Source organism: Bombina bombina, chromosome 4, assembly GCF_027579735.1.
Source record: "Bombina bombina isolate aBomBom1 chromosome 4, aBomBom1.pri, whole genome shotgun sequence".
Lineage (NCBI taxonomy): Eukaryota > Metazoa > Chordata > Amphibia > Anura > Bombinatoridae > Bombina > Bombina bombina.
This window is the reverse complement of record NC_069502.1, coordinates 423347059-423360546: the sequence shown is the minus strand read 5'-3', so window position 1 is coordinate 423360546 and position 13488 is coordinate 423347059. Positions and strand designations below refer to the sequence as shown.

The window sequence follows — 13488 nt, the reverse complement described above, 5'->3', positions numbered from 1 at the left end:
TGGATCACCTCCGTTTGCTACCTAAGGAGGTTCTAGTTACCCTAAAGGGCTCCGGTATGACTGGCCATTTTTCCCTATCTCCTATATTTAAAATGATGTTTCCCATAGCCAACGCGGTGAAGGAGGCTTGGCAAGCAGTCCATGAGGTGGAAGGAGCTGTTTCCACCCTAGCTAAGAGAACTACTATTCCCATAGATGATAGTTGTGCTTTCAAATAAATTAGAGGGGTTACTCAAAAACATATATGCCAGGACTTACAATGGCAGCCAGCTGGGTACATTGCTGCCATCACTGGTGCGGCAACATATTGGTTTGATGTGTTGTCTGGTATTATTAGGACAGAAACTCCTCTGCATGAAATCCAGGATAGGATAAAATCACTTAAGTTGACTAATTCCTTTATTTTGGATGCTTCCCTTCAAGTTATCAAACCGGGAGCAAGGATTTCAGGGTTCTTTGTTCTAGCTCGCAGAGCCTTATGGTTAAAACCTTGGTCTGCGGATGTGTTTTCTAAGTCTAAGCTGTTAGAGGTTCCTTACAAGGGGAAGACCTTGTTTGGGACTGGCTTGTCGGAAATAATTTCTGACATTACGGGAGGTAAGGGTCACCTTTCTAACAAGACTTGGTAATGCTGGGAGCTGTCATTTTCCCTATGGGAACCGGTAAGCCATTTTCTTAGTTTAGTATAAGAATAAAGGGCTTCACAAGGGCTTTAAAGACTGGTAGACATTTTTCTGGGCTAAAACGATTACTTTATAAGTATATTTAATGGATGTTAACTATAAATAGTTCTTTTAATCTTGGGGATGTATTAAAAAAACGGCAGGCACTGTATTGGACACCTTTTTCACTGGGGGCCTTTTCTAGTCATAGGCAGAGCCTCATTTTCGCTCCACTAATGCGCAGTTGTTTTTGGAAAGCAAGGCATGCAGATGCATGTGTGAGGAGCTAAGAACCACTGAAAAAGCTTATTGAAGGCGTCATTTGGTATCGTATTCCCCTCTGGGCTTGGTTGGGTCTCAGCAAAGCAGATACCAGGGACTGTATAGGGGTTAAATGTTCAGTAATAAAGTGTGTTCAGTTTAAAATTTAAAGTGACAGTAACGGTTTTATTTTAAAACGTTTTTTGTGCTTTGTTATCAAGTTTATGCCTGTTTAACATGTCTGAACCATCAGATAGACGATGTTCTGTATGTTTGGAAGCCAAGGTTCCTCCCCATTTAAATATATGTGATGAATGTGACATAGTGTCCAGACAAAGTAGGGACAATGATGCCACTGATAATGATGTTGCCCAAAATGATTCCTCAAGCGAGGGGAGTAAGCATGGTTCTGCATCATCCCCTTCTGTGTCTACACCAGTCTTGCCCACACAAGAGGCCCCTAGTACATCTAGTGCGCCAATCCTTCTTACTATGCAACAATTAACGGCTGTAATGGATAATTCTATTAAAAACATTTTGTCCAAAATGCCTACTTATCAGAGAGCGCGATTGCTCTGTTTTAGATACTGAAGAGCATGAGGACGCTGATGATAATGGTTCTGACATACCCTCACGCCAATCTGAAGGGGCCAGGAGGGAGGTTTTGTCTGAGGGAGAAATTTCAGATTCAGGAAAAATTTCTCAACAAGCTGAACCTGATGTTATTATTTTTAAATTTAAATTGGAACATCTCCGCGCTCTGCTTAAGGAGGTGTTATCTACTCTGGATGATTGTGACAATTTGGTCATTCCAGAGAAATTATGTAAGATGGACAAGTTCCTAGAGGTCCCGGTGCCCCCCGATGCTTTTCCTATACCCAAGCGGGTGGCGGACATTGTAAATAAGGAATGGGAAAGGCCCGGCATACCTTTTGTTCCTCCCCCTATATTTAAAAAATTATTTCCTATGGTCGACCCCAGAAAGGACTTATGGCAGACAGTCCCCAAGGTCGAGGGGGCGGTTTCTACTCTAAACAAACGCACTACTATTCCTATAGAAGATAGTTGTGCTTTCAAAGATCCTATGGATAAAAAATTAGAGGGTTTGCTTAAAAAGATGTTTGTTCAGCAAGGTTACCTTCTACAACCAATTTCATGCATTGTTCCTGTCACTACAGCAGCGTGTTTCTGGTTCGAAGAACTAGAAAAGTCGCTCAATAAAGACTCTTCGTATGAGGAGGTTATGGACAGAGTTCAAGCACTTAAATTGGCTAACTCTTTTATCTTAGACGCCACTTTGCAATTAGATTTTATTCCTATCTGTTCGTGGTTCCCAAAGAAGAGGGAACTTTCAGGCGTAATTTAGATCTCAAGAGTCTAAACAAATTTCTCAGAATACCGTCCTTCAAGATGGAAACTATTTGATCCATTCTTCCTTCGGTCCAAGAGGGTTAATTTATGACAACAGTGGATTTAAAGGACGCATACCTGCATGTTCCCATTCACAGGGATCATCACAAGTTCCTAAGGGCTGCCTTTCTTGACAAACACTTCCAGTTTGTGGCTCTTCCCCTTAGTCTTGCCACAGCTCCCAGAATTTTCACAAAGGTTCTGGGTTCGCTGATGGCGGTGCTTCGGTTACGGGGCATTGCAGTGGCGTCCTATATGGATGACATCTTAGTCCAGGCACCATCCTTACACCAAGCCAGATCCCACACGGTCTTGATGTTCGCCTTCCTGCGATCTCACGGGTGGAAGATAAATTTGGAAAAGAGTTCCTTGGTCCCAAAGACAAGGATAACTTTCTTGGGAACCATTTTAGATTCCCTATCAATGAAGTTTTTTTTTTTTTTTCTTTCTGACAGAAGTCAGGAAGTCAAAGATTTTTGATACTTGTCTAGCCCTTCAGTATACTCCTCGGCCATCAGTGGCTCAGTGTATGTAGGTAATCGGGCTGATGGTGGCGGCAATGGACATCATCCGTTTTGCTAGGTTTCTCCTCAGACCTCTGCAGTTAAACATGCTCGGGCAATGGAGATTTTGTTGACGTGTCTCTTCAAATACTTTGAGGAGCAGAAGACAAGGGATTTTTTGCAATGGTGGTTGTCTCTAGATCATCTTTCCCAGGGATCCTGCTTTTGCAGACCATCTCGGGTGATACTGATTACAGACACCAGTCTTCTAGGTTGAGGGGGCAGTCTGGGACTCCCTAAAGGATCAGGGAGTTTGGACTCAGTCAGGGTCTGTTCTTCCTATAAATATTCTGGAGCTGAGGGCGATCTTCGATGCTCTTCTGGCCTGGCCTCAGTTAGCCTTGGTCCAGTTTATCAGGTTCCAGTCGGAACATAACTTACATCAATCATCAGGGAGGAACGAGAAGTTCCCTAGCGATGACAGAGGTAATCAAATTATTCAGTGGGCGGAAACCCACTCTTGCTATTTGCCAGCGATCCACATCCCAGGGGTGAACAACTGGGAGGCGGATTTCCTGAGCAGGCAGACCTTTCATCCGGGGGAGTGGGATCTCCATCCGGAAGTATTTTTCAGTCTGATCCTCAAATGGAGCCAGCCGGAATTGGATGTCATGGCTTCTCGTCGGAATGCCAAGCTCCCGAGATACGGTTTGAGGTCCAGGGACCCCCAGGCAGAGCTGATAGATGCCCTGACAGTACCTTGGACCTTCAGTCTAGCATACCTTTTTTCCTCCAATTGCTCTTCTTCCTCGGGTCATTGTTTGAATCAAACGGGAGAGGGCAGTGGTGATTCTCACTGCTCCGGCTTGGCTTCGCAGAATTTGATAGGCAGATCTAGAGGACATGTCTTCTCGGCCACCTTCGAGATTTATCAGGTAAGCATAAATTTTCTTTTTATTTAAAATTGAAATGCACACATGCACATGTCAATTGTGACCTTTCTATCCCTTTTAAGCATCTATATTCATATACTTTTTGATATTGGATTGTTTTGGTTGGTAAATAATTGTTTATGCAAACAAAATACTAATGCATGTTCAAAATATCTATGATGAGAAATGTTATTCATAGAGAGGAAAGGTGATAATCTTAAAGAATGTTAAATTGCTTTTGGAAAGGTCACAGGCAATGTGCATTAAACTTGAATGCTATCTCCAGTTTAAGTTGGTATGGTCTAAATACGGAATCTATCCATGTTATTTATATAGAATAGTTTGACAGTGTAATTTATGCTTTCTAGTGTTTATGGTGCTGACTCATTCTTATCCAAATCAGTTCATTCATAATGTTCTGCAGTAAGCCAGACAAGTGCATGGGCACCTGTATTACTTTCCTTTAAGCCTCACTCTGTTATTGTCTTACTGACTTAACACATACACTTAAAGTTTCACAGTGTGTCATGAGTCCATTTTTGGCTAGAAAGAAACATGTATTTTCTTTTTCTTTGTTTATCTTGTTTTTCATTTTTTGTTATTTGGAACCAAGCTGCATTAAAGGGACAGTCAACACCAGAATTTTTGTTGTTTAAAAAGATACAAAATCCCTTTATTACCCATTTCCCAGTTTTGCATAACAAGCACAGTTATAATAATACACGTTTTACCTCTGTAATAACCTTGTATCTATGCCTCTGCAAACTGCCCCCTTATTTCAGTTCTTTTGGCAGACTTGCATTTTAGCCAATCAGTGCTCACTCCTAGGTAACTTCACGTGTGTGAGCTCAATGTTATTTATATGAAACACATAAACTAACACCCTCTAGTGGTGAAAAACTGTCAAAATGCTTTCAGATTAGAGGCGGCCTTCCAGGTCTGAGAAATTAACATATGAACCTCCTAGGTTTAGCTTTCAACTTAGAATACCAAGAGAACAAAGCAAAATTGGTGATAAAAGTAAATTAGAAAGTTGTTTAAAATTTCATGCCCTATTTAAACCATGAAAGTTTTTTTTTTGGACTTGACTGTCCCTTTAAATCATGAAAGTTAGGTTTTTTTACTTGACTGTCCCTTTAATTAACTAATCCATTAGTATATATGAGAATTATATATTTTCAAAAATGTCCTAAATTTGCAGACACAAGTGTTTAAAGAGACATAAAGTAGGGGTTTTATTATGTTTTTTTTTTTTTGGTTTAATTTTTTTTTAAATTTATAGTTACAATAAATGGTGTAGTTTTTCAAGGGAGGTTGCTGATGGAGGTTTGTATGGTGGTTATTTTTTAAAGTGAGGGCATTGCAGTTAGAGGTTTAGATTTAAAGGGACAGTCAACACCAGAATTTTTGTTGTTTAAAAAGAAAGATAATCCCTTTATTACCCATTCCCCAGTTTTGCATAACCAACACAGTTATAATAATACACGTTTTACCTCTGTAATTATCTTGTATCTAAGCTTCTGCTGACTGCCCCCTTATTTCAGTTCTTTTGACAGACCTGCAGTTTAGCCAATCAGTGCTCAGTCCTAGGTCACTTTACGTGCATGAGCTCAATGTTATCTATATGAAACATGTGAACTAATGCCCTCAAGTGGTCAAAATGTATTCAGATTAGAGGCAGTCTTCAAGGTCTAAGAAATTAGCATATGAACCTCCTAGTTTTAGCTGTCAACTAAGAATACCAAGAGAACAAAGCAAAATTGGTGATAAAAGTAAATTGGGAAGTTGTTTAAAATTGCATGCCCTATTTAAAACATGAAAGGTTTTTTTGGACTTGACTGTCCCTTTAAGGTGGGTTTGAAGTGGGGCGCTTGTTGTGGTTAGGGTAAATTGTAGTTAGATGATCAGTACTGGGACACTGGGTGTCAAAATATTTATTCTTAGGGTTAACTTGCAATGAAGGGTTCTGTGTAGTTCCAGTTAGATTTAATTTTAATGTGCAGGTCCTTGCAGGTAGTGTTTAGTGATACAGTTTCAATGTGCTTTACTCTTATTCTCTGGGTTGATACTAGGATTCACAATCATCTTGATAATACAGCAGCCTTTTATCATTTATATGAGTGGGTGCATGTTTTGGCATATTCATTTGCTGTAAGAATTTGTTTGGTTTTTACAAAAGTCTAATATTTGCAGAATACTATGCATAGTATTGTTGTGGATAATGTGCTAGAAAAAAAAATTGAAAAGGATATTTGTTTAGTCTGTACTTTTGGTTAAATGGACATGAAATGTTTTTTTTTTGGGGGGAGGGGGGTTTGCAGTATTTATTTGGATGCCATACTATGCATATTTTTTTTTAATTATATGGTAGGCCAAAATAGCCAATCAGAAGCTGTATCACCTGAGATGAGCCATTGAATGAAAATTGTTCATGTTCATTTATTTTAGATGAAATTGATAATCTAATACAAAGGCCTCTATTTAACAAAGTCTGGCTGACCTGATCCGACAGTGCGGATCAGGTCCGCCAGACCTCGCTGAATGCGGAGAGCAATACGCTCTCCGTATTCAGCTGGTGCAACGCCGCCCTCTGCAGACTCGTGGCCAATGGGCCACCAGCAGGGAGGTGTCAATCAACCCGATTGTTCTCGATCGTGTTGATTTCCGGCGATGTCTGTCCACCTGCTCAGAGCATAACTGCTTGATAGATAGGCCCCTTTCGGAGCTTGATAGATAGGCCCCAAAATATGCATGTTCAAAATCATTAGTATATGCAACATGCATTAGTGATCCTAGCTTACTATGTAAAGTTTCACTCAGGAGCTGGTGATTGGTGGTTACATGTATCTGCCACACTGATTGGTTTACTGGTTGCGCTCTCCTTTGGATTTACAATGCTAATGGCTCCTGAGTGGGACTTTGCTTTAGAATGACTTTTTAAAGTGATAGCAAACTTTCCCCTTTGTCTAAACAGATCCGGAATGTTTGCAATATTTTAGATGAAGTTTAATTCATCAGTTAAAATGAAGATGCAATATAACTTAAAGGGACACTAAACCCAAACATTTTCTTTCATGATTCAGATAGAGAATATAATTTTAAACAACATTCCAATTTATTTCTATTATTTAATTTGCTTCATTCTTTAGCTATCCTTTGTTGAAGAAATAGCAATGCATATGGGTGAGCCAATCACACGATGCATCTATGGGCAGCAACCAATCAGCAGCTACTGAGCCTATCTAGATATGCTTTTCAGCAAAGTATAATAAAAGAATGAAGCAAATTAGATAATAGAAGTGAATTAGAAAGTTGTTTAAAATTGCATGCTCTTTCTAAATCATGAAAGAAAAAAAAAATTGTTTTTCATGTCCCTGAAATTCAAATTACCTGTGCTCTGGCCACCCAATTCCAATAACGTTTTGTTGTTGCTGAGCTAACGGTTTGAACTGTTCTCCAATCAGCGTATCTTCATTACAACTGATGAATTAAACTCTATCTAAAATATCACTAACATTTCATATCTGTTAAGACAAAGGGGAAAGTTTGCCATCACTTTGATAAGTAACATCTGGCTTGTGCATGTGACAATGTCCTCTTACTGTTGATGCACACAAATAGACTAGGATTTTGATCGAAAGAAAGTTTCAATATAGTCAACGTAACTTTTATAATTACCTCTATATTTTTTTAACTATATGTTCCTTACAACACATGTAACTCTGAAAATTTAATTTTCTATGAAATTGGTACTGGGATCAGGGAGCCTCTGCACAGCTGAGCTACATTATTTTCAGTGCTGGAGAATCCTTTGGTTTAATTAAAATGTTCTAAAGCTGTTCTCTCCCCCCCCCCCCCCTTAGTGATCATTTTGTACTTTATATTCATTTTGGTGACTGATACCCAAATGTCTGCAGACCATATTATCCCCAACATGTCTATTAGTATATTTCAACTGACCTGGAATCAGATCAACCTTTTCTTTTTTTATATCCACATAAAAGGTACTTGCTTCAGTGTAAACCTGCAGGAAATATAAAACTGCCCCTATGCCCCCTGAAGAGATCACATTCCTCCCATAAATGACAATGCATGCAAATCTGTAGTGCCGAATGGGAAATAAGTAACCTGCAATGCAAAAAAACCCCAAATATAATTGTCAAAACAGGATAAAAATATGAAGTGAGAATATTCCTTAAAGGGACATCGAACCCAAAAATGTTATTACATGATTTTAAACATCTTTCCAATTTACTTCTATTATCTCATTTGCTTAGTTCTCTTGGTATCTTTGTATAAAAACATACCTAGGCAAGTTTGGGAGCTGGGAACTAGCCACTCATTGGTGGTTGCACATATATGCCTCTTGTCATTGGTTTAACAGTGTCCAGATAGCTCCCAGTAGTGCATGTCTGCTCCTTCAACAAAGGATACCAAGAGAATGAAGCAAAATGCATAATCAAAGTAAATTGGAAAGCTGTTTAAAATTGTATGCTCTACTTAAATCATGAAAGAAAATGCTTGGGTTTCATGTTCCTTTAAGCAAGGGTAGATGGGGAAACTGATATAAGATGAATTTTCTACTCTGATATGCATCCTTTAAAGTCTAACAGCAATAAGTAGAGCATCCCAGAGTTTTCATGCTTCCTCTTTCTGATATGAAGAGCTAATCTTAATTCGCCTTTCAGACTGACCGATTACCACATTTTCTTGAGAAGATTGTCAGATTAGTGGAGTGAAATAAAATCCTCTTGCCATTTCCAAACCCTGTAGTATTTCTAGCTGTGACTTTTCTAAATCACTTAAAGTCCTCCAGGCGACCCATAAACTTTTGTACCATTAACCTCTGCACATCTAAGGATAACAGCATAATTATTACATTATTTTAAAGTGAGATTCATTTGTCTGGTTATTAAATGTTTTTAATCTTTATTTTCTAACGCCCTGAATGTAATGTTCTGATGAGAGAAGTAACATCCAGTGACAGATCTATCTGATTCCTGTATTTCTTTTGCATTAGATTGAGATATTGTGAACAGCTAACTCGCACTTTAGCGATTTGCTGTTATTTCGTAATCATAAAACATTTGACTGTTGTAATAAGGCTGGGCAATATGGGGGGGGGGAAATCGCAAAACGTCAGCGCCCCCCTGTAACCTACATAAGTCCCATAAGCTCCCACTGTAACTCTGCACCCCCTGTAACCCCCATAAGCCCCCCTCTGTAACCTACATAAGCCCCATCAGCTCCCACTGTAACCTCGCACCCCCTGTAACCCCCATAAGCCCCCCTCTGTAACCTACATAAGTCCCATCAGCTCCCACTGTAACCCCCCAATAAGCACCCCCTTTAACATCATAAGCACCGCCTGTAACCACCATCAGCCCCCAACCCACATAAGTCCCAGCACCCCCCCTCCCTGTAACCCACATCAGCCACAGTGCTCCCCAGTAAGTCGGCCCCCCTCCCTGTAACCCACATCAGCCACAGCGCACACCGGTAAGTCGGCCCCCTCCCTGTAACCCGCATCAGCCACAGCCACCCCCTCCCTATAACCCGCATCAGCTACAGCACTCCCCGGTAAGCTGGCCCCCCTCCCTGTAACCCGCATCAGCCACAGCGCTCCCCGGTAAGTTGGCCCCCCTCCCTTTAACCCGCATCAGCCACAGCGCACCCCGGTAAGTCGGCCCCCTCCTTGTAACCAGCATCAGCCAAAGTGCACCCCCCTCCCTGTAACCCATATCAGCCACAGCGCACCCCGGTAAGTCGGTTCAATGTCGCAAGGGGGGCACCGCAAGTCGGTATGTTACCGGAGTCTTGCAATAAGACTCCGGTTTACAGCTGTTTTTTGTTATATCTGTCCGGTTCTTTGGGACTGCTTTTTCTATGACCAATGTGACGCCCACGATGGGCGGGGCTTACTTTAGCGCGCTTGCCTTTGTTGCCGCGCAGAGTTCATTCACTCCGGAAGTCCTGGCTGCTGGAAGACATTGCGAGTGACGCCAGACCGCATGGTTGAGAGTTAAGCAAGCGTTCTTGGGCGTTTGTGGGCTACATTCCGGATTAGCACCTAAGTGTGGTCGGAGGACCGTGGGGGCAGGTAGGCGCCTCAGCAGAGCTGTTGACGGAAGGTGCTGTTTATGTTATAATACATCCTATTGGTACTGATATCGTTTAACTTTTCACAGTGCAAATGACAAATTGTTAACACTTTTTTATTTTTAAAGGCACAGTATCCTGTCAGGATTAAATTAATACTGACGAATCTTTAGTCTGTGCTGATATTTCTGTACTATTTGGCTATAAATTGCAAAACTATAATTTAAAGACCAAAGTTTTTTCTTGCTTTCTGTTGTCATGGATTCAGATGATATCCGGACTGTAACATGTTCTATGTGTTTGGATGCCACTGTGGAACCTCCGGTTCCTTTTTGTCCCTCATGCATTGAGAGGGCTTTACATTATAGAGATCAATTTTTTTTTTATAAATCTTTGCCTAAGGCGGATGCTTCTCAAGAGTCTACAGATGAGATGCAGAGTATGCCGCAGCTTTCTCCCCAAGCGTCACAGCCCTTAATGCCCGCTCAAGCGGGACCATGTATTTCACCAGTTTTTGCAGCATTTACTTAAAAGACATAGCTGCAGTGATGTCCTCTACACTTTCTGATGCGTTATCTACTTTTCCCATAGCGCACGGCAAGCGTTCAAGAAAGGACAACTGTGTAGTCAATACAGCCTCTGATACTATGATGGCGATTGCGGAAGTACCCTCCCGGGTTCTGAGTTGGAGAGTACAGAGGTACTCTCCGAAGGTGAACTTTCTGAATCAGGGAGTGCTTTACCTCTGACTGAGATATAGAAATACCTGTTACACTATGCAAACGTAACTCTAGGGGGCGCTAGAAAAAATATATATTTTTTTTAAGAAAGGCCAACCAAAGCCTAGTATAAATAGAAATGTATTGCAACAATCTATGGGATAATACTGAAGTTAATGAAAACCAATAAACACTAAAAAGATAATATAAAATAATCAAATTATAATATATAAAGACAAAAAATAATAGTAATAATTACAGAAAAAATAGGAGATGGACTCTCATCAAATGTGATGTGATGAGATCAATATGAACAGAAAATGCAGCTGAAAAAATATATCATGAATAAATAATAATAAGTCTCTAATAAGTTATTATCTGTATATGATATTGATGCTCAGATCCCAAGAGTAAGAGGGCACTTCAGATGTTAGTTAGTCCTCCTGGGTAGCGCATATATAGGATTCACCCTTAGATCCAGAAGTCAGCTCCTTGTCACAAAACCAGTCTGGGTAGAAACTCTCTCTGTGCAAAAAGAATCACAAAGAGAAGGGCACCTCCTCGTGTGATACAGTTTGGACAAATGTGAAAAAAGTGAATACAGATTTTATACTCACAAGTAAAGAAGCACTCTGTTGTGCTTATTGAGGCAGACTGGGAGTTCAGTATCCCAGTTCTCGGTTTCCTCAGGCTTCTATCCTATTCTGACATAGTTTCTTTCAGTTTTAAGCTTGAGCACCTCCGTTTATTACTGAGGAAGGTGTTGGTTACTCTGGATGATTGTGACTCAATAGTGGTCCCTCCAGAGAAATTGAGTAAGTTGGACAGATATTTGGAAGTTCCACCTTATTCGGATGTCTTTCCAGTCCCAAAGAGGACTTCAGAGATTATTGCAAAAGAATGGGAGAGACCAGGTATTCCCATCTCTCCTTCTCACGTTTTTAAAAAAATGTACCCTATAGCCGACGCTATTAGAGATTCTTGGCAGACGGTCCCTAAAGTAGAGGGTGCTGTTTCTACTATGGCCAAGCGTACTACTATTCCTATTGAGGATAATTGTGTGTTTAAGGACCCTATGGAAAAGAAATTAGAGGGTCTCCTTAAGAAAATTTACGTTCATCAGGGATTCCTATTGCAACCTGCGGCTAGCATTGTTACAGTCACCAGTGCGGCCGCTTATTGGTTTGATGCTCTGGAAGAATCTCTTAAGACTGAGACTCCTTTTGGAAGAGATACAGGATCGGATTAAAGCTCTTAAATTAGCTAATTTGTTTATTACGGATGCTTCTCTGCAGATTACTAAATTGGCGGCTAAGAGTTCGGGCTTTGCCATCTTAGCTCACAGGGCTTTATGGTTAAAGTCTTGGTCCGCAGATGTGTCATCCAAGTCTAAGCTTTTGGCTATTCCTTACAAGGGGAAGACCCTGTTTGGGCCTGACTTGAAGGAAATTATTTCTGACATCACGGGAGGTAAGGGTCATCTTCTCTCGCAGGATAAAAAATCCAAACAGAGAGGTCGACAGAGTAATTTTCGTTCCTTTCAAAATTTCAAGGGAGTTCCCTCTTCCTCTAAACAGGAAGGGAACTTTTCACAAACAAAGTCCACTTGGAGACCCAACCAGTCTTGGAACAAGGGTAAGCAATCCAAGAAACCTGCTGCTGCTTCCAAGTCAGCATGAAGGGTCGGCCCCGGATCCGGGACCGGATCTAGTAGAGGGCAGACTCTCTCTCTTCGTCCAGGCTTGGATAAGAGATGTTCAGGATCCTTGGACACTAGAAATTGTGTCTCAGGGATATCAGTTGGAGTTCAAAAATTGATTCCGCCAGAGGAAGTTTTCTCCTTTCTCGATTGTCTGTAGACCAGATAAAAAGATAGGCATTCTTACGTTGTGTAGGAGACCTCTTTTCCATGGGAGTAATTTGTCCCGTTCCAATACAGGAACAGGAACAGGGACAGGGGTTTTATTCAAATCTGTTTGTAGTTCCCAAAAAGGAGGGAACGTTCCGACCTATTTTAGATCTCAAAAGTCTGAACAAGTTTCTCAGAGTTCCATCCTTCAAGATGGAAACTATTTGTACCATTTTTCCATTGATCCAGGAGGGTCAATTCATGACTACCGTGGATCTAAAGGACGCATATCTTCATGTTCCTATCCACAGAGATCATCACAAGTTCCTGAGGTTTGCCTTTCTGGAAAAACATTTTCAGTTCGTGGCTCTTCCTTTTGGTCTGGCCACGGCACCCAGAATTTTCACAAAGGTTCTGGGGTCTCTGCTGGCGGTTCTAAGACCGCGGGGCATTGTGGTGGCGCCGTATCTGGATGATATTCTGATCCAAGCGTCATCTTATCAGCTAGCAAAGTCTCATACCGACATTGTCCTATCCTTCCTGAGGACTCACGGGTGGAAGGTAAATCTGGGAAAGAGTTCACTAATTCCGCAGAGAAGGGTGTCCTTATTGGGAACTCTAATCGACTCTCTATCCATAAAAAAAAAATTCTGACAGAGGTCAGAAGGTTAAAGATCATGGATACATGTCGAGCCCTTCAGTCCAATCCTCGGCCGTCAGTGGCTCAGTGCATGGAAGTAATTGGATTGATGGTAGCGGCAATGGACATCATTCCGTTTGCTCGGTTCCATCTCAGGCCTCTGCAACTGAGCATGGTCAGACAGTGGAATGGAAATTATACAGATTTATCTCCTCGAATACATCTAGATCGGGAGACAAGAGACTCTCTTCTATGGTGGTTGTCGCTGGATCATCTATCCCAGGGAACTTGCTTCCGCAGACCCTCATGGGTGATAGTGATAACGGACGCCAGCCTGTTAGGATAGGGAGCAGTCTGGAACTCCCTATGGGCTCAGGGTGTATGGACTCAGGCAGAGTCTCTCCTTCCCATTA

General features: G+C 41.2%; 1 protein-coding gene across 3 annotated transcripts in view; it reads left to right on the top strand.

The window, feature by feature from the left end:
• Nucleotides 1-13488, top strand: part of IL1RAP (interleukin 1 receptor accessory protein) — a 524293-nt gene that overhangs the window by 123650 nt on the left and 387155 nt on the right. The window lies entirely within an intron of this gene.